Source organism: Jaculus jaculus, chromosome 11, assembly GCF_020740685.1.
Source record: "Jaculus jaculus isolate mJacJac1 chromosome 11, mJacJac1.mat.Y.cur, whole genome shotgun sequence".
NCBI lineage: Eukaryota > Metazoa > Chordata > Mammalia > Rodentia > Dipodidae > Jaculus > Jaculus jaculus.
Genome location: NC_059112.1, coordinates 43718761 through 43737809, shown reverse-complemented (window position 1 = coordinate 43737809; position 19049 = coordinate 43718761). Strand labels below are relative to the sequence as shown.

Here is a 19049-nt window from a genome sequence, read left to right as displayed (position 1 = left end):
AAATAGAAAAAAAAAATAAGATCACTAAGTTCACAGAAGAAATTAATGAATTGGAAACTAAGAAAACAATTTAAAAATTGACAAAATGAAAAGCTTGTTCTTTAAAAAAAAAAAACAGTATTGACAAACTTCAGGGCAATTTGATCAAATGAAAAAAAAAAAAGTCTCAAATTAACAAAGCTAGAAATGTAAAGGGAAAGTTCACAACAGATACCGGTGCAATTGGAAGACTCATGAGGACATAGTTCCTAAACCTCTGCTCCACAAAATTGGATAACCTGGAGGAATTGAATGAATTCCTAGACACATACCACCTCCCAAAACAAAAGGTATAATAGGTAAATCTCCTAAACAAACCTATTATATACATCAAGACAGAAAATGTAATAAATAAATAAAATAAAAATCTCATCAAAGGGAAAAGTCCAGGACTTGATGGATTCTCAGCCAAATTCTACCAACACTTCATCAAAGAACTGAAACCACTTTTTCTCATGCTTTTAGCATAATTCAAGAACAAGGAATGCTCCCCAAGTCCTTCTATGAAGCTAGTGTCACCATAATACCAAAACCAGGTATAGATACAAGAAAAGAAAACTATAGACCTATATCCCTGATAAACTTAGATGCAAAGATCCTGAACAAAATCCCCCCAAACTGAATTCAACAACACATCATATGAAAAGCATTGTACACCTCAATCAAGCAGACTTTATCCCAGGAATGTAGGAATAGTTCAACATATGGAAACTGATTAACTTAATACACAACATAAATAATTTTAAACATAGCCACCACATGATCCTTTCAATAGATAAAAAAGAAGCCTTTGACAAAATACCACATCAATTCATGATCACAACACTGGAGAGAATAGGCATGGAAAGTTTACATCACAACATAGCAAAGGTTATATACAAAGTACCTAAAGCCCAAGTCATACTTAGTGGGGAAAGACCCAAAGAGTTCTCACTGAGGTCAGAAAGAACTCAGCACTGCTCTCCAACATAGTACTAGAAGTCCTAGCCCACGCAACAAGGCAGGAGAAAGATATAAAAGGGATATGAATTGGAAAGGAAGAAGTCAAACCAGCTGTATTTGCAGATGATATGATCCTACACATAAAAAAACCTGAAAGGCTATAACTTTATAACTTCTTAAAGTGATAAGTTCCTCCACCAAAGTGGCGGGATACAAAATTAATACACAAAAATCAGTAGCCTTCCTATACATCAAAGACAAATATACAAAAAAATTAATCAGTAGGATTGTGCACTTTCGATAGCTCCAAAAAAAAAAAAAAAAAATCAACCACTTTGAAATACTACTAACCAAGGATATGAAAGACCTATATAATGAAAACATAAACATGGGACTGGAGATATGGCTTAGTGGTTAAGATGGTTTCCTGTGAAGCCTAAGGACCCATGTTTGATAATCCAGATCTCATATAAGCCAGACATACACACATGAGGCAAGTGCAATGTTTTACATGCTCACTAGGTGGTGTAAGCCTCTCGAGTTCTATTGCATTGGCTAAGGACCTGGCATGCCACTTCTCTCTCCCTCCCCCTCTCTCCCTTGTTCTCTCTCTCTTTCTCAAAAAAAAAAAAAAAGAAAGAAAAGAAAAAGAAAGAAAGAAAGAAAGAAAGAAAGAAAGAAAGAAAGAAAGAAAGAAAGAAAGACTCAAGAAAGAAATTGAGGAGGACCTAAGGAGATAGAAATACCTCCCATGCTTCTGGGTGGATATAAATAATATTATAAAAATGGCAATTCTACCAAAAGCAATATATAAATTCAATGCAATACTGATAAAATTGTTGCATCATTTTTCACAGAGAGAAAAAATACCTCAAAATTCATATGAAATGGAAGAATTCCTGGATATACAAAAGTATCCAAAAGTGAAACACTTCTGGAAGTATCATAATACCAGACCTAAAGCTATACTAAAAAGCCATAGTAATAAAAACAGCATGGTACTTGTATAAAAGCAGACATACAGACCAATAGAACAGAATTGAAGTCCAGACCCTTACTTGAAGAGACTACAGCTACTTGATCTTTGACACAGGAGCCAGTGATGTGCACTGGAAAAAAAGACAGCATTTTCAATAAGTGGTGCTGGACAAATTGGATAGTCGCATGTAGCAAGAGGAAACTAGACCCACTCCTCTCACCTTGTACAAAAATAAACTCCAAATGGATTAAAGACCTCAATATAAGACATGATATTTTTAAGTGGTTGGAAGAAAAATAGGAGGAACTCTCCATGATATAGGAGTGGGGAAGACTTGAACAATACCCCAGAAGCCCAGGAAATTTAAAAAAAAAATTACTCAAACAATGAGATATTATGAAGCCAAAAAGCTTTTGTACTGACAAACACACCATCAACAAAGTCAACCTACTATCCACTATCCACAGAATGGGAGAAAATCTTCATCAACTATACCACTGACAGAGGCCTAATATCTACACCTACAAAGAATAAAAAAAAAAAAATGTTAAGCAACAACAACAACAACAAAAATCAAACAACCTACTCAAAAAAAAAAAACAAACAATGGGCAGTGAACTCAAAATTGAATTCTCTAAGAAAGAAATACAAATGACTAATACTCACTTAAGAAAATGTTCAAAATCTTGAACCATTAGAGAACTACAAGATTCCACCTTACTCTAGACAGGATGGTAATCATTACAAAGAAAAAATGGCAACAAATGTTGGAGGGGATTCAGTGAAAGGGGAACACTCATTCACTACTGGTGGAATTGCAAACTTACACAACCACTATAGAAATTAATATGGAGACTCCTGAAAAAGTTGAAAATAAAGCTACCTTTTGAACCAGCCACTCCTCTACTGGGCATCTAAAGGCACCACTCTTGACTGGAGAGATATTTGCTCAACTGTGTTTATAGCTGCTCAGTTCACAATAACTAATAACCAGGATTAGATGCCCATTATTTGATGAATGGATAATAAAGATATGGTATGAATACACAATGAAATTCTACTGAGCAGTAAGAAAAAAATGAGACAATGAAATTTTTAAGAGAATGGCTGGACTTGGAACAAATCATATTAAAGAAACTCACACAAAGACAGAAAGACAAATATGACATGTTCTCCCTCTTCTGTGGTTCCTAACCTCACACAGTTTAAGTTCAAAGCATACTTGACAGGCAACTTGACAGACATATAGTAGAGATGGAAGGGTTTGGGGAGAGGGAAAGTAGAGGGTGGTGGAGAGAGACACACAAAAGTAAATCAAAGGTGAATTTGTTTCATAGATTCCTTTCTTTTGGTGAGTAGACTAAAAGTTATAACCCTCAATAGGAGTATGGTGGGATAATCTGGTAGGAAAGTACTTGGAGAAGGTAGAACTAAGTATAACCCTATAATATTTTGTTCTGTCTTGTAACTTCTGGTACTAGAACTAGGTTACAACCCACTCTGAGCTGTTGACCACAGAGAACTCTGATGTCCTAGAACCACGATTGACTTCTGTCAAAGTACTTGATCATCCACCTCAGGTTAAAGATACCCTGTTGTTGAGCTGGGCATGATGGCACACACCTTTAATCCCAGTACTTGGGAGGCAGAGGTCGAAGGTCACACATCATTGAGGCCTCAGGTAAAACCACGGAGGAACTGGCAAGATAAGTAAGAATACTGCTTCCACAGTGCCTGACAACCTGTGCCAGGGTGGTGGAGATAGACCCTAACGATATTCAAAACACACCAAAGCAGAAATCCAGAAGCTACTGAGAGCTTATCACTAAAATAGGCTTAAAACACACCCACCATCTGTCGGGGGATTTTGTGGAAGTGAGGGCCAAAGGACTGTAAGATCTGTAAGGTAGAAAAGAATATCCAGAGACAGTCCTCTGCTGTAATGACTGACTGCTGCTCTAACAACTCATAACCCACAACTCCATGGTGAACACCAGCAATCAGCAATCCTACTGAGGAGGGCCTTCAGTGGAATGGGGTAAGGGAGGAGGGATGTGTCCATACAATGTTCCTACTTAATAATGTATATATATAGTATACATATTATATATATATGTAGCTAAAAATAAAGAAATTTGTTCTTTTTTTTTTTTTCTTTTTCTTTTCAGGGTAGGGTCTCACTCTAGCTCAGGCTGACTTGGAATTCACTATGTAGTCTCAGGGTGGCCTCGAACTCACAGCAATCCTCCTACCTCTGCCTCCCAAGTGTTGGGATTAAAGACGTGTGCCACCACGCCTGGCAGAAATTTGTTCTTGTAATTCATTGATATTTGGGGATTATTCATCAGTATGAGACAACCCATTTTAATTCATATTCCTCTAACTCTCGCCTCAACTAATAAAATACCCACCTAATATATCCTCCTACTGTATATCTCAGTTCATCTGTCCCTCCTGTAAAAGGTATACTCAAACACTTTTATTAAAACAGCTTACTGTCCCCATTACATACAGGAATATCTAAGCAATTTAGAAAGGCATATCTAAAAAGTCTTTCTTAGCCAGGTATGGTGGCTTATGCCTGTCATCCCAGCACATCAGACACTATACAGTAGGATTGCTATCAGCTCCAGGTCAGCCTAGAGTACAAAATAACATCAGATCCCTTTACACTAGGGTGAGACCTTGCAGCCCTTACCCCCTTTAATCTATGCTGACCTCATTCTCCATCAGAAAATCTGTTTTTCTTTTTCAGAAGGCAGCAAGAACCCAGGACAACCAAAATATGCCAATAAGGCAAGAAAGGCAGCTGACTCCCTGATAGGAGATGAAACCACCCCTCACACATTAACCAGGCCTCAGGTAAAACCACGGAAAGTTTGCATTGCACATACGTGAGCATCTGACTTTTGATTTGCTGACCGTGGCCAGCTACAGCAGAATTTGTCTGGTTTTCTTGACTCTGACTTTAATTAAAATTATACCTTAGCCCACTGCTAGAGCTGTAAAAGAATATTCTGATGAGTTGTTCCAATCTTTTCCCTTGCTTGAAAGAAACCAAGTCCAATAGTTGTTAGATGTGCTGCATTGAGTCAAAAATAAAACCTGAGGTCTTTTCACTCTCAGGAATTGTCATGTACCAATCTTGAGTGTCACAGTATACTCATTATGACCTCCTAACATGCACTCAAAAATTCTCACTCTGAACAAAGAAAAGCAGTCGTTTTCTGATATTTTTCAGGTTATTTTTTAGGCCTTGTGGGCACATATTGCTTTGACCTATCACATACTCTATTCATTTTATTTTGATGGAACACAATAGTTCTGAAAGTGCCATCCAATGAAAATATAACATAATAGGAAATAAATTTCAGAATCAGGAGATTAAAAAAACAGAAAGTCATCAAGTGCAAGGTTTCCATATGACTTATTTGAAATAAACAAAGATCCTAAAATGTAGTATGATTTAAAAAGGTCACAAAGCCATGGAAAGGCAAAGAGGACATTCTGTTATATCACTTTCTAGGCCAGAATTCTTCTCTGGGAAGAATGAAACATTTTATTTTGCTTTTAGCCTTGGCCATGGTTGACTGACAGCATAAGATTACATTTCTTTTTGATAAAATTAAGTAACACAAATAAACTTCCTTACATATGTTTTATTGAAATACAAGTTGTGAGGTAAAAATAAATAAAAAGTACCCTGGAAACCTAAAATCTATCATAATAAAATGTTTTAAAATTCAAGTGAAAATTTATTTCAAAAGCCACAGTATGAATGAGAGCATTAATAAGAAGCAAATATAGATGAAAAGAGAAATAAATGTGTCAGATACTTGAAGTCTGTTGTTTTTATTTCATCTTCTATAAAGTCCACTTCTAATATTTTTAAGGAAAATCTCTCAATCCTGCAATGTTCATTCAGATGAAAAGTGAGACAGAGAATGTACATTGCCAAAAGTAAATCTAACAAAGCCTGCTCTTCCACTCAAGACAATTGGCAAAAACAACTAGACTAAAATCATTCAAAGGCATTGCCTCATATCACAATGCTTGACTTCTGCTCTTACAGTTCAACCCACAACTCATGGTGAACACCAGCAATCATAAGGAAGGCCCTCAGCAGAGTGGGGGCAGGGAGGAGGGAACTAATGGTACCAACATATGATGTGTCCACACAAAGTTTCTACTTAATAAAGTTCAAAAGAATATGTATTTATTTACTTGTTGCACCTAAATGTAAGGCTGATACTTTAAACATTAAAACAAAAGGAATTTCTGCCTTTGATAAAATAATATGTAAATATTATTGCTGAAGCATTCACTCTATGGCACTATGTGCATTGCACTCTGCATGTCAACATTTAAGCAGTTTAAGAATATATCTTTACATATGACCTGCTTTGCACAGCATCTAGCCAAACTCATGTATTTTATGATATTGTCTGTAATTTCTAGCTCTGTCGATTATTTATGGCCAGTTAAATTCAATATCCTTGTCATAGCACTTCTCCAGTATCAAGGTCCTCCCTGTGGTCTGTCTACACCTGTTTCCACACGTACTTCCTCTCTCCTTTGCATCCAGTAGCACCTAGGTTTCATGTTCTGGATAGTAACATGTTGTCAACATATATGAAAATCTACCATTACATAAGAAGAAAAGAATGGAGGAGTTTGTGTAACCTAAAAAATGATGCTCTCTTGTGGTTACTGAATGACATTGTTAAATACTTGGATTCATATTTGCTTAAAAGCATAGTGATCTCAGAGGCCAACATTTCATTAAGATATAACTCAGAGGGAAAAGATTCTTATCACAACTACTTTGTCAATGTAGTATGCTGCATTATTCATGGCACATTATTAGAGTGGAAAGGAAAAGCCAAATAAGCATAGATTTATCACAAAATTTAAATCAAATGTGTTTAATTTAGAATATTGCATCTCTATTTTCTAAAATGAGATAAAAAAAATCTCTCTTGTAATGTTCTATATTACTTACTAGTTACCTTCCAATATCTGTACAAACATAATCCTAAAGTAACGGCATTTGTATTACAGAACAATGGACTAAAATTAAAATTTGTTATATTGTGTTTATCACAAGATTGACTTTCTTTTTTAATATTTATTAATTCCTTTGCAAGGACACATTCATACATAGAGGATGGTAGAAAGAATTGGTGCACCAGAGCCTCTTACCCTGCAAACAAACTCCATATGCATTCACCACTTGGGGCATCTGGCTTTACTTTATGTGGGTAATGCGGAATTGAAGCAGGGCCAGCAGGCTTTACAAGCCAGGACCTTAACATCTGAGCTATATATCCCAAGACTGAATTTTCAGATTGATTTATTGTCCTTTGGTTGTGGTCATGTTCATTACCATCTGACAAGTGTCCAATAACGGTCAAAGGTGCACTTCTTTTAGTAAATTAGGGGGAAATGGAATAAATAAATTTAAAAAGTAGAGAAAATTGACAATGAAAGCAGCAACTAGTGGAAGCATAATGAGGATTGGAAGCCATGCTGTTGAGAATGCATCAATATGCTCTTTGTCTGGATAATTTTATGCATTACAGAAAGAATTTAATTTTCCCTAAAATGTGTTTTCAACATATATAACAAAAAGAATATACATTGCTGCTGTTAAAGTAAAATATAAACTGACAGCTATTTCCAAGGTTGGGAATTGATCTGTGTCTCAAAACAAAACAAACAAAAATAAAAGTTTGAAGCTTATGTTCTTATACTCATTTACCTGTTTTGCTTCTCAAAATAATTCATGTAGGGTTACTTACAGGAAAGCTAAGGAATGCCTTTTCGTGCAGTATTTTGAAAATGTATGCGGAAAGATTAGTTTGCTATAAGTACATTGCAGCTTGCAACTATTTCAAGTATAATGCAATGTCCAATAAACACACTATTATTTTCATGCACTTAATAATTTACATAAGAATAAAAATGCTGCTATTCACAACACTTTAATGTGGAGAGAAAAATTATACTTCTTAAAATATAATTGTGTCCAAAAGCATTTTCCTTGTTGTCTCAAATTGCTCTTTTGAAGTAATTCCTTTATGTCACAGCCAATTTTCTGTTTCTCATTAAAATCTAACTGCCATCATGCAAAAAGAGAAAAACTGAATCAGCAAAAATGTTCAAACAGAAACATTAGGTGGTTGATACAATGCAAAGCTAAGTATGCTATCTACAAGGGACTAGGAATTCTGATTTAATTTCATATTTGCTCTCATATTTGTTCTATTATTAGAACATGTGGTTTTAATCTCTGAATCTGGACTTAGCTGCAAGGTGTTTCAGGGGCTGGAAAGATGGCTGAGCAGCTAAGACACTTGCTTGTGAATCCTAAGAACCTAGGTTCGATTCTCCAGTACCTACATAAGCCAGATGCACAAGGTGGTGCATGCATCTGGTGTCTGTTTGCAGTGGCTACAGACCCCGATACTCCCATCCTCTCACTTTCTCTCTCTCTCTCTCTAATAAATGAATGAAATATTTATAAATGTGTTTCAATCACATAAATGTTATTGCATTACCTGACTAATAACAGGTCAGCAAACATTCAAATACTCCAGGACATATATGCATGCTGACATGTACACACAAAAGGTAAGTATATTTGTGTATATACACATATGCCTATACATTCAACCTTCCATGCATTCTGCAAGCACACATTCACCCAACTTTGGAGAGAAAACATTTTCTAGAAAACTGTATGTAGATTACATATGTACTGAATTTTTCCTTGATATACTTCTCTATAACAGTGTAAGATAGCACAATCAATGTAAATTAAAGACTACAGGAAGCAGTGTGAAAGCTATGGAAATACTTCACCATCTTATATAAGAGATAGCATCCACAGATTTGGAAATTGGTGGGAATCCTAGAACCCATCTCCCACGAATACTGAGGAATGATTGTAAATTCACACACAAATACACACATACTCCATGATGATTTTCAATCACTGTTTATTTACATAAACACACAGGAAGCATGAATACAAATACCTCATATTCTATAAAAGATATTGTTTTTTTTTTTTTTAGCTAAAAACCTGTATTTTTAAGTCTAATGTAATGTTTAACAACCTGCGGTTAATCAAACATTAACTTAGGTAGCTTATCCAAATGGATCTCGCCCATCAGGGCATCACTCGACCACTGAGCACATGGTCAGCCTTTCCCCTCCTTTTCCATCAGGGTTCCCACAAACTGCCTGCCAAGGGTGGTTAATTACAGACCCGAGTCACTGCCCATACACTTGGTTTCAAGTTATGTTTGGGCTGAGGTGGTTAAGGCGCTTGCAAAAGTCAAGGAGCCTAGGTTCGATTCCCCAGTACCCTAGGCGGCGAATGCATCTGGAGTGAGTTTGTAGACCAAAGGCCCATTCTCCATGTGCCTTTCTCTTTCAAGTAAGTATGCAGCTCCTGTCCAATCCAACTTCCAACCTGATCGCACATCCCAGTTGGGTTGGAAATCACCCAGGCCAGCGGACATGTTGTGGAAGGGAAAAGCGTGCGAATACGCGCGCCCTGGGCACTTTAGCCCTGAGTGAACACCGCCTGCCCCCTCCAGGCCCGGGAACGGCGATGTGGCTCGCGGTTAAAGGGGCCGCCCGCGGCGGGCCAAGCGGCCCCAGTTAAGCGCGAGCGCGTACTGTGGCGCCGCAGCTAGACCCCCGCGGCCACGTGCAGGCGCGGCGGGGGCTCAAAGGCAGCGCGTAAAAGATATTGTTGATGCACATGGACTTAAACAGCTTTCCCCTAAGCTTATTCCCCCTTTCTTCTCTTTTCTTTCCTCATTCCCTCTATCCTTTCCAGCCTTCTTTCTAACAGCAATTATTATCTATATCCTATCTCTGGATGACCATAACATATGAAATAACTAATAATAGAAGGGGCCAACAATCATTGCATTTTAACTGTACAGTGTATATTTTTGTTTAAAGATGAAAATGATGAAATTATAAGCCAGAGAAACCATATTTAAATTATAATAAAATCAATTGTGCCCTTTGGAAATTTATTTAACCTAATATTCGATTTTCCTTAAAAGGAAAATGGTAAGTTTAATTCCATTATATATATTGAAAGTCAAATAAAATAATGAATAAAAAGATCCAACTGTAGAAATGTACCTATCATAGATGCTCTCTACATGTTACCTCCCTACTATCCTCATACAGGCTGAAAGTTACAGGTAAGTTTGAACATCAATCTTTCCTAATGACAGCCACAATAACAAGCATGCCCAGAGTTTTACATTGTTACAAAGTAAAAATGTATTTCAAAGAGGCAGTTAATGAACACTGGTTGAAACATATGTCAGTACTGCTAAAAAGGATGAAGAAATAGAAGAAATACTGAGGCACAATGACACAGGACTTGGAGGGACAGTGTGGACAAATGGATCCACGGCAGGTGAAATCGTGACTGGCCCATCATTTATTTCCTTCATGGTGGCACCACTGAGTAATGCTGCAATTTATACTTTCAGCTCTGATTTTATTTTCTCCACTTTCATGTAGAAAATATGTAATTCACTGGGACGACAGCAAGAGCAACTATGCCTCAAGCCATGGTGTGCAGTGTCCTACGATACACTGAAATGAATTGCACCATGAAAAGACATTTGCACTAGAGAAGGAAATAGGTCTACTGGACACTCAAACCCTAACATAACTGAAGCTTGCTCCAGAAATGGAACTGCCCTCCTAGATCGCAATCACACTGCCTGTTCTGGAATCCTAAGCTTATATATAATGCTTCTGTCTCACTTACTGAGGAATCCTTCATCACTGGAATCGGAAAGATAGCTCTAATGGTCCTTGAAAACAATGAGCTCCCAGAGAATCTAGCACTGTCCAGATTTTAATCCTTACTACTGCTTGCTACAAAATTACAAAAACTCTGAAGGAACCCAGATTGTCAACCAAAAATCTTAGTTCAATAAAGAAGATTTTATGAATTTGTAATGCTGACAAAAATGCAATTACCAAGATAAGTGAGAAGGCCTGCCAGGCATATATGTAAATAGCCAAGATAATGGTGCACATCTGGAAACTCCTTCAAAGCATTAGGGTAAACCTATAAAGTCCACACAATTAGATTCAATGCTGTCTCTGAAGGACCTTTCAAATTAGAAGAGCTGAGTTGTACACATAGGGAAAGAAAGAATAATATATAAGACATTCTGACAACCAATATAATATTGAGATTTACAAGTTAAATATATTAAAGGCAAAAATAACTACAGTAGTGAGGTAAGTACACACACAAATGCTAGAATTTGTATTTGGCTGTCTCTCATAAGCTTTTGTGTTAAAACTTTTAATTTCCTGTTGGTAAACTTGAAAAGTATTGTGAAACTTTAAATAAAGGATATTTTGGTCATTTGGGTTTTTTTGTGAATTTTTTTTTTTTTTTTTTTGAGATAGGATTTTACTCTAGCCCAGGCTGACCTGGAATTCATCAAGTGGTCTCAGGCTGGCCTTGAACTCACAGTGATCCTCTTCCTACTTCAACCTCCCAAGGGCTGGGATTAAAGGCTATGCCACCACTCACAGTGTATTGTGAAACTTTGAATGATGGGTGGCTCTTATGAGAAGTCTTGGGCCATTGGGGGCCATTCCTTCAAATGGATTATAGAACTCCAACCCCTTCTGTCTGATTTCTGACTATAAATGTGAGCAATCTGTCCTGTAATATTCTACCAGTGAGGGTCACAGTGATTGTGGTCACATGACCTTGAACTGATACCTCTGGAATTGTGAGCCAAACAAACACTATGAGTTAATTATCTCTGGCATTTCATTGTAATAACAAGAATTTTAACTGACACAATATGCAGTTTACATGTCTATACATTCATTAATGATGTTTAGGCTTTTATAATAAACGTATCTTAAGTGTTTTCTGCAGAACAAACTAAGTTAACATGAATTGGAACAGAAAGGAAAGGTATGTATTACAATTTGTTCTGAGCCTTTTGGAGCTCTAGGGTCAGTAAACTGCTTACCTTACAACCATGGGTATTTTAGTTTGATCCCCAGAACACAATAAAAGCTGGAAATGAGGTACCCATTTATAATCCCAACACTGGGAACGCAGACAGAACTAACCCTGGGACTCTGAGGTGAACCATTCTACCCTCCCTGGAAAGCTCCAAGCCAGTGAGAGATCTAGTCTTCAAAAAGGGTAGATTGTGCTTGAAGAGTGACATTTGAGATTGTCCTCTGGCCTCCACACTCCTGAGCTAACATGCACATACACAGGCACACATGCGCATGCATGTACATACATAAAAAGAAATTATTTTGAGTCTTTTGAGACATAATCAGTAGTCATCAGTTACCATCCAAAGAACCTACACTAGGTTCCTCTTGCTACTACCACAAATCAATACAAAAGTTCAAATTTATTAACTCTCAGTTCTGGAAGCCAGACTCCACAATGGGCCTCACTAGAATAGAAAAAAAGTACTGCAGGCCTGAATTCTTTCTGGAGATCCCAGGACACAGTCTGACACTACCTTTACAGCTTCCCAAGCTCTCCTGGACTCAGCTTGGAGGACTCAAAACCAGTAATGGCTGGTGGAGTCTTCCTCAGGCGTCATCACCCTGACATTGAGGTTCCTCCTTTCTTTTACTTTTTACAGAATCCTGTGATTGATTACATTCAGCGTGTCATGTTCAGATAATCCAGAAACACCCCATCGTGGGATTTTTAACTTCTATTATCAAAGTCTCTGGTGTTATATAAAATATACATAGATTCTGGGAATTGGCAAACTTGGGGAGAGGAGTATAATTTTATTCAAAATATTAAAAAATAACCCCAGTCCATGGTACAACTACTTTTAAGAAAACTATGCATTTTCATTTTTTTATGCTTCAAGTGTCTTTTAAAAATATTATAATTTGGGTTGGAAGGAATGCTCAGTGGTTAATGAGCTTGCTTGTGAAGCCTAAGTACCAAGGTTCAACTCCCCAGTACCCACACAAACCAGAGATACAAGGTGGAGCATACATCTGGAGTTCATATGCAGTGGCTAGAGGTCCCAGCATGTCTGTTTTGGCATGTCTGTTCTCTTTCTATCTTCCTCTTTCTCTCTCTCTCTCAAATAAATAAATTAATTAAATATCACAAAGAAAATATGTAATTCAGTGTAACTAGCCTAAGAAAATTTTCAATGTCAAATTTGTGCTTTGCTATCAAAATAACAAAAGAGAAGAAATAAAAGTTATTTTGTGCAAAATATAATTTTCTTCGTAGCTATGGAATTACTCAGAAAGAAATTATGTCCTTCATCTCCAGTTAATGGCATGTTGGAAGTGTGAGGAGGCCTAGCATGTTTTGAAAATGAGCTTTCCTGAGTATATCAGGGGTCAGGTAGGACTACAGTTTAAAGCAAATAAAATCTATAGGATGGCAGCCTTCTTGACAATGTACCTTGAATTAGTCTATTCATTGGCCACTTATCTAAATTGCTGCTAGAGAAACTCTTCTATCAATGTGGAGTTAAAGGCAGATTTTACTATAAGTAATTTGCAGGCCTGTACACATTTCTTTCTCTTTTTTTTGGGCTTTTTTTTTTGTTTGTTTGTTTTGTTTTTTGAGGTAGGGTCTCACTCTGGCCCAGGCTGACCTGGAATTCACTATGTAATCTCAGGGTGGCCTCGAACTCATGATGATGAGTTCCTCCTACCTCCACCTCCCAAGTACTGGGATTAAAGCTGTGCACCACCACGCCCGGTGCCTGTACACATTTGAAGTAAAAAAATAGTATCTATTAAATCTAAGGAAGTTATCAGAGCGTTTTATCATTCCCACTTGTCCCACAATCATGATTAACATTTGGTCACTTTTCAAAACTAACAAAAGGCACCCCTATGTCTGCCACAAAGCTGTGGTTCACTGAACTTTATATCGCCATTTCTACAACCCTGACTCTTCCCATCCTTGAGATTCTGCTGGATTTACTTATAGTCTAGAACTTATGACTTCCTCTCTACATGTCTATTTCCCCATGATCATCAGAATTGAAGATTTGTTTGATGTGTCTTCATTAATCCTAAAGAAAACTATGAGGCCAGGACAGAGTTTATCTTTCATATGACTACTTGTTAAAAATAATTTGAAATTTTTGCATGAATACCTGCTTGTCCAACCCTTCCTCTGAGAACTGAAGGGCAGGCCCTGTTCAACAGGGAGCTCAGGGGAAGGGGGGCCTGCAACAGAATCATCTGCAGGCTAATTCTGACTGGTATGATTGGTCTATATCTTTTGCAGTTAGCTTCACTTTTCTGGCAGAAAACACCCAACCAGGAGCAGCTTGTAGGAGGAAAGAGTTAATTTAGGCTTACAGACTTGAGGGGAAGCTCCATGATGGCAGGGGAAATGATGGAATGAGCAGAGGGTGGACCTCACCTCCTATCCAACATTAGGTATACAACAGCAATAAGAATGTGTGCCAAACACTGGCAAGGGGAAGCTGGCTATAACACCCATAAGCCTGTCCCCAAAAATACACTGCCTCGAAGAGGTGCAATTCCCACATTGCCAACAGCTGGGGACCTAGTGGTCAGAACCCATAAGTTCATTGGGGACACCTGAATCAAACCACTACAAACTCGAAGCTCTGAAAACTAGAACTGCATCATAACACTTTCCTGGCCAGTAACAGGATTTGTTAAATAAATCTAATCAACACATTTCCCTCTCAATAAATCTTGTTAATAAAAATTTTACTAGAAAAAGAAACATATTGTTTACCACTTCAGAGAAGGTTATTCCATTTGTTATTAGTTGTGAAACTGTATTTTCTATGAACTTGCATTGACCTAAGTCAGATAATTTTGTCTCATAAGTGAAAACATATTTTTTTAATGAACAACAACAAATAAATTACATGTGGTCAGCTGGGGAGATAGTACAGTAAGTCAGTAGGGTGTTTTCTTTGAAATCATGAGGACCTGAATTTGATTCCTGATACCCACATTAAAAAGGCAGATGACATGTGTTTATAATCTCATCCCTGAGGAGACAGAGACAAGTGGAGCCTTGACAGTGGCAAGCTCTTGTCTGTCTTATGAGTTCCTGGCCATTGAAAGACCCTGGGAAAAGGGGAATAGTGGCTGATAAATGACACCAAAGGACATTATCTGGCCTTGATAAGCATGCATAGAAGTGCATGCATGTGCATGGACACACACACATGGTAAATGGTGTCTTGTAGTTATGGTATTTAAAAATGGCCCAAGAGTAAAACTAAATGAAAAAGAAAACAGAGCTAAAAAAATAAATATTTCCAAATATTATTGAAGGTTCTTCAAAGAAATAACTGGAAACTTTAGATAACCTAATCCATAAGAGAAGAATTTTAATATTTTAAAAAAGGAATCACAGATGAGAACAAGGAAAACAGAGAATGTGTCATTTTCTAGGACATGTACTTAAAATAAAATAAAATAGAATAGAATTTCAAAGACATCTAAGAAATTTCAAGGAGTTATAACTATTTTCTATTTTTAAGTTCTTTGACTTTATAACTGTTGATAGTAGTAAAATTGAGGTTTGAAAAGTAATTGAGGTTATTATTTTATTTTGACAAGTTTTGCTTTCAAAAGGAAATGATAGATACTGAAAATACCTGCTACTTTAAGTGAATCATTTCAAATGAAGATAACTAATATTGGCACCAGTTTTGATTTTTTGTTTGTTTGTTTTTTGAGGTAGGGTCTCACTCTGTTCCAGGCTGACCTAGAATTAACTATATAGTCTCAGAGTGGCCTTGAACTCACAGTATTCCTTGTACCTTTGCCTCCCAAGTGCTGGAATTAAAGGCATGTGCCACCATGCCTGGCTTCAGTTTTGACATTTTTTCTCTTTTTCATTCTTTATCTGTATACCAAGTTAAATCATAATGATTTTCATGGCATCAGAGATTACTTGAAAACTAATTTTTGTGTGATTATTGTGTTGCTGTAGAGATATACACTGTGGTCTTTGTGTCAACCTCTGTTTTAATTCTCTATCAATTACATGTACTTAGATTCAATTAAAGAAAATTTAAGATCTTATAGTACTATTCTGTAAACATGAAATTAACCTACTTTGTGAGTCTGTATTTTCAAAGTTGGAAGTAGTTCTATCATTCCAGTCAATATCAAACCACAGAAAAACTAACAAATTACACACTGCCATTGTAGCAAATCTCTTCAGGGAAAATGAATTTTGTAAGCCTTGAAGTACATGGTGAAAACAGAGAGGAAGAGATAAATAAGGGAAATAGTAAATACCGACCTGTAAGTGAAAACAAATGTGTGTAATAACTGTGGTGATACAAGATACAAAATGGTTATGCAACATAAAAAGAGCTTGTATTGAGTACTAAGAAAGTACTAAAACTACATCACGTAAACTGGAAGGGGCACTGGGTTTCTTTGTTTTGTCTGCCATAACAAAAGAACAAATGTGAGGGGCTGGAGAGATGGCTTAGCAGTTAAGGCATTTGCTTGCAAAGCCAAAGGACCCTGGTTCAATTCCCTAGAACCCACATAAGGGCTGGAGAGATTGCTCAAAGGTTAAGGTGCTTTCTTACAATGCCTAAGGACCCAACTTCAATTCCCCAGGATCCACATAAAGCCAGATGTACAAGGTGGTGCATGCATCTGGAATTTGTTTGCAGTGCTAGAGGCCTTGATATGTCCATTCTCCCTCTCTCCCTCTGACTTTTTTTTTCTCCCTCTCACTCTTGAATGAATAAATAATAAAATAATAAAATAAATAATAAAATCTAACAACTTCAAAACTTTTTGCTTGTATATATAAGGGGTGTATGGGTGTGGTGGAGGGCATGGTATAGCATGGTAGGTCATAGCACACCCTACAATTGCCTGTGACAGGATATGCTTGCATACAGTGGTCAGAGCAGAGTGTAAGTGTCCCCCTCCATCACTCTTGGGCCAGATCTTATTTTGAGTCTGTTTCTTTTCACTGATCACAGAAGTTGTGGGGTTCCAATGATTCTTGGGTTTCTGTTTCTTTGTGGAACTGTGGTTAAAGGTAAACTTAGCCATGCCTAGCTGTTTACATGGGATCTGGAAAACATCCTCAGCTCCCCTTAGGCCCTCAAGCTTGTACAGGAGGCAGACTTGACCACTGATATCTCTCTAGCCCTAAACAAAAAAACCCTTACATGTGTGTATGTATATGCTTATGGGTGCACCAATGTCCTTTGCCTCTGCAAATGTCTGCCTGCCTATATATTGGTGGATGGGAAAATTAACACAAGATAATAGGCTTTGCAAGCAAGTACCTTTGGCCACTGCAGCTACCTCCCCAACCCATAAAAAGACATTTTCAATACAATCAGTATTTTCATGTTGATAAGGTTTTAGTTCTATAAAGATTTCAAGTGATACTGACAGAAGTGTAAATTAGCAAAGTATTTTGAAAAGCAACGTTGCTATAAATAATATTCTAAAACTATTAAATTTACAATATAAAAATACTACAAGGTAATAAAATATAAGCAAATATCAACATATTTATTTATGGGAAGATATTCTACTATGATATTATATACTTAAGTATTATTTGTAATACTAAAAGCTCAACTAATCTAAATGCCCATAAAGAGGCATTCTTATGCCAACTTTACATTTCAAAAGCTATTGTGTAGCTATTAAGATGATGTTTATGAAGACTATGGAAAACATAAAATGTCTACCATTTTATTTTAAAAAGTAATGTGATGCTCAAATAAATAAATAAATAAAATTTAAAAAAATAATGTGATGCAACGTTATACATTAAAAAGACGGATAGAACAACAGGATTAAGAAATACATCTATACTTATTATTTTTTAGGATAGTAGAACTGTGGAGGTTTTTCCTTGCTCATATTATAATATTTTATATTTCATTTTGTAATTTTGTATTTGTTTTTAAGGTTTGACATTTTCATACATGTATATGACATATTTTTTATTCTGATTCCTCCCCCAATAAACCTCTCTTACCCTTTCCCATTAATGCCCTTCTTCTTTCTCATTAATCCTCATCTGACTTTCATACCTTTCTTCTTAACCCTTTGAGCTACATTCTGGTTGCTTGCATGGTCGTGACAGGAAGGTATTTACTGTGGAGTGGGCAACTTACTAGTGCTGCACCACTGATGACCCTGACTCTCCCTCATTCAGCCACCACTAGCTGCCAATAGTTACTTCGGGAGGTCTGGGTCTCCTGTCTCTTTTCCCAGTCAATGGTGAAGAATTACTAAGAGCTAACTTGTATTGTTTCCTGAGATTTTTGCAATGGTGAGGATCAAACCCAGGGCCTTGAACATATCAGCAAGTATTCTACCGCTAAGCTAGCCTCCTGCCAAGTATAGATTTTTTACTGGAAAAGAGTACCTTCTAGAAGAATTTTAGAGTAGGGCAAATGGATATGAACTTGGCACCATGGTTTATTGTTGGTCCTTGCCTTCCACCTTCTTAGTGGCTGGCTCTCCAATGTGGCCTTGTATACACTAGGTTAGCTGGCCTGTGAGCTTCCAGGATTTAATTCTGTTGTCTATTTATTCTTTAAATGTGGTTTGCTTATTTTATTTATTTATTTTTGATTTTTTTTTGTTATTTATTTATTTATTTGAGAGCAACAGACAGAGAGAGAAAGAGGCAGATAGATAGATAGAGAATGGGCATGCCAGGGCCTCTAGCTACTGCAAGAGAACTCCAGACACGTGCACCCCTTGTGTATCTGGCTAATGTGGGTCCTGGGGAATCGAGCATCAAACCGGGGTCCTTAGGCCTGACAGGTAAGTGACTAACCACTAAGCCATCTCTCCAGCCTGTTATTTTATTTATTTTTATTAATACTCATTCTTAGTTTTGATTGGCCCTCTTCCTCCCCATCATCTCCCTGCTCTTCATCCCTGCATTCATCCTCTTACTCCTGGTATGTACCTTTGGACTTTCATATCACTTAACATCCGCCATCTTCTTTACCCTGCTCACTTTAAGTCTCTTTTTATTAATTGCTCTCACTGGGCT

General features: G+C 37.1%; 1 protein-coding gene and 1 non-coding gene across 2 annotated transcripts in view; both read right to left on the bottom strand.

Annotated features, from left to right (window-relative positions):
* The window catches only part of Kcnip4 (potassium voltage-gated channel interacting protein 4), a 1264979-nt gene that overhangs the window by 1024534 nt on the left and 221396 nt on the right, over window positions 1–19049 (bottom strand). The window lies entirely within an intron of this gene.
* LOC123453471 lies at window positions 9580–9712 on the bottom strand. The gene has a single exon (XR_006632852.1). It is a non-coding gene; the product is annotated as a small nucleolar RNA SNORA76 (small nucleolar RNA).